Below are 3,803 nucleotides of genomic sequence, written 5' to 3' on the forward strand. Positions count from 1 at the left end.
CGATGAACTGCCATCTAAAGAGAAAAAAGAAGGATCAGAAATAAATCCATGGAAAGGAAAAGTGATGCTATGAAGGTGACAGATTCAAGAAACCGCTTTTCTATGTCCTAATCCAGCATTTCATCCAACAGAACTGTATACGTAGCACATATTTTCTGTTCTCTTTCTCCTGTCTGGCGCTGAAAGACAGCAGGTTTTCAGTTTTTTTAAATAATTACATTCCTCCTCAAAGTGCCCTGTGGACCTGGAGGAGAGGCAGAAGATGTCACTTGCAACCTTGAAGGACAGCGAGATTAATGTAACAAACCGTCATCTCTGTCCATGGCTGTTATCAAGCTCCTAGGAACAGCTGCAAGCAGCCAAGTTCAAAGAAACACTGAAAACCCTCATAAGAAAATCGTTGGTCAGAGGTCCCGGCTCCAGGCACGGTGCGCAGAGGTCTGTCATTCAGCTCCTAGAGGCGTCAGGATCTGCGTTGCTCACAGAGCAGATACAGACACTTTACAAATCTGGAGTCTATGTGATGCTTTCTCCATGCTGCCCACTCTATTGCAAACGAAGGAGGCCACAACAGTACAGGGAAGTCCTGTACAGGGAGGTGACAGGAGGTGATATTTACCTAGTGAGGTGGTGAAATGCTCCTTTCATGTCTTCTTCCCATCATTTCACATTGCACACACAGCACAAGGCACCTACTTTTTGCAGAGATTTTTTTTTATTTTATTTTTTCTTTCAAGCATGAGAAGGTGCTGTACCAGGGTTGTATGATGGGGGTGGTTTTGGCTCTGGAAGCAGTCATGGGGCAACGTGGCAGGGTTGCCACATGATACACCCTTCCCCCCTCCCATCCCCACTGCACTGCCCTGTCGCAGCAGAGTACTTTGACCATTTCTCTGACCCATGGGAAATGATATGAGAGTCATCCTTCAGAGGTGAAGCTTAGCAAGGTTGTCTCCGGTCTCCTGAGGGGTGCAGATGTCTTGTTTCTAGGATTACAGGCAATGTTCTTTTCCTTGACACCCAGGAGATGAGACAGTTGGTGCAGCCCTCGGATACCTTCCAGAGTCCACTTGTGGATTGCATTGCAAGGCGACCTTTATGGGCTAGGCTGGTGAAAGAGCTTTCTTCTGCAAACCAACAAGGACCCTCTCTTCATCTGCCCTTTCCTTCTTGAGGAATGTCTTCTTCTCACAAATGTCTGTAAAATCACCCAAGGAGAGACTTCAGAAACACCACTGGAGTCCCAGCTCTTCTGGGAAAAAAACAGAGGAGATAATTTTTTAGGTGGACAGAGTAAGAGTCCATTGCCTCTCAAGAGGTGGATTCAGACCTGCATAGCTGCGTGTCCTGGGCCCTGCACTACCAACAGGAGTTTGCTGTTATTCTGTTTTGTTTCATTTGCTCATGAAAGTGCTGGAGCTTCTTGGAGAGAAAGGATCTTACTGAAAGCAGCCGCCGAAGGATGCTAGCAAGAATGAAGTCCTAGATGCCAAGGCTGAAAACTTTGGCACAGAAAGCTTGCAGTGACTTGCCCAAAGGTATTTGAATTGCCCTATAAGGAGAGACTGAAAAGGTTAGTACTCTTCAATTTGGAGAAAAGGATGCTGTAGTGGGTATAATTAAACTTTGGAAAAAGTAAATCAGTCAGCTGAATGCAAAATGGTTGTTCACCAAATCCCGTAATTCAAGAGCTAGAAGGCAGTCAACAAAACTAGCAGATACTTAAAATAGATGAAGAAAAGTACTTCTGCACTGAGGGCAGTGAATGTCTGGAAGTGGCTGCCACAGAAGGCAGATGGGATCAGCAAGGGATCAGACAAATTGATGGACAAAGGAATAAGTGAATTGTAAAGGGACCAGGCAGGGATGGGCACTGTCACCTCCCCAGAGCAGCAATTGTGGTTGCTGGGGAATCAGGGAGTAGAAGATGACAGAAGATGGCCCAAAATAGCCACCGCCTCTGCCCAGAGTATGGGCTAGCTGAATCACGGATTTGACCCCACAGCGTGTCTTGTCTGTTCTCATTCACCAAGCAAAGGGACAAGCCTAGAGCAGGCAGGTCTTTGGAATCCTAGTCCAGCAGATCTGTGCCCACTGGACCACACTGCCTGAATGAGGACTCCACCACCAAAACACCCCTTCGGCAATCTTTCAGATGTGCTCACACCGCCTCTTCCGAGCATGACCTGTGCTAAAGTAAGTATACCCACTCTTGTTTGGGCACACCACGGTGACATCCATGTTGGAGATGCAAACAGAAGACCCAAGAGACCGTTTTTTTCCCGTGGTGGGTGGACACTGGGTTACTTTTAATAAGACTAAGCGATGAGCCAAGGGCCATACAGGAAATCTCTAGTAGGGAACATGACTAAAAACCCATGTTCTTGCTTCCCAACCTTGTTCTTGAGTTACATTTATGCACCCCTTTGAACACCAACTCCAGAAAGGATGAATCACCCCCGGAGAGGCCAGCCTCCTTCCAACACTGTAGAAGAAATTTAGCCGATGAAGCCAGAATCTGCTCCCTGTAAATCTGGAAATAAACCCAAAAACTTCGTGGACTGAAACACACCGAAAAGCAGCCTCTGGCTCAGAAAGCAAATTCTTCAGCGGTGGCTGTTGCATCACTGTAGGAAAAGGGAGGAAAACAAACGGCTTGATGCCTATAAACAAGGGCTATTGTTAAACATACTTGAGGATTTTTGTGGAGACAGCATCAAATTTCAGGCTTCCTGCTACTAAGTAAATGCTCTCTGATACATGGAGGCTGCTGCTGTCCCTAAGTTTGCAAAAGAAGAATCATTACAATGTTAAAAATGTAACAATTATCTTCCTTCCCTGCGGTATCTGAACTTCAACTTGCCTTGAACCAGGTCCGAGCTAGAGAACAAGCCCAAGAGAAACAGAGATGCAAACTCCATGGCATGAAGAATCCCCTGTTCCAGGCTGAAAGATGAGTGTATTTATTCACCCAGCCAGACTCCAGTTCACCTGTGCTGTTTTGACCTGGTGCACTCTGTGTGTGTAAAAATGGGGCAGTGAATTCCCCATTGGATGTGAACGGGTGCTGGTCCAGGCGTCAGGGACGAGCAAAGTCGTCTGGATCTACGCTCAGTGCTGCTGATCTGCTGCTCCATCTGATTTCACCAGAGCATCTTTTTGGGTGTATTAGCATATTCACTGAAGACCTGCTGGCCCACACATGGCCTGTGTCCTGTCATTATACCGCAGATTTGCTCTGCTCTCTTCTTACCTTCTTTCAAAGATGCTTTAGGTAAACCTTGTCATAGCTGAGACAAAAGACTCAACTGATGGCTATTTGAAGTTGTTTCCAGCCTTCCAGTAGTTTCGTATAGCTCTGGTTTATGAATTGATTCATATAGATTTGAAATATAAAGTGAACTAATGTTTTTCCGGAGGGTCTGTAAGCGCCCATGGAAGCATGCATGGCAGAAGCCATCTATAAAGTGATGGTTTGAAATGTATCAATCTGTTTTCAGGCTCTCTGCTGCTGCACATCCCAAAATCTACACCTCTTTCTCATTAAATGAAAAGCAACACTTTCTTAAGGTAAGAGGTTTCCTTAGGTTGAAAGTTTTTTGTTTGTTTTTTTTTTGCGGGAGGGGGCTGTGAGAGAAGGCATGAGAGATTATTTAGAGGAGCCCTGGAATAGAGAGAGGATTAAATTGTATTCCTTGCACAGAGTGACAAAATTTCTCAGCATGGTATACAGCTGGCTTCTCCTCTCCCATCATCGGAGATCTCCCATCACCTTGGCAGTCCTGCCGAGAAGGACTTGGGGG

Source organism: Aptenodytes forsteri, unplaced genomic scaffold (genome assembly GCF_000699145.1).
Source record: "Aptenodytes forsteri isolate BGI_AS27 unplaced genomic scaffold, ASM69914v1 Scaffold236, whole genome shotgun sequence".
Classification (NCBI taxonomy): domain Eukaryota; kingdom Metazoa; phylum Chordata; class Aves; order Sphenisciformes; family Spheniscidae; genus Aptenodytes; species Aptenodytes forsteri.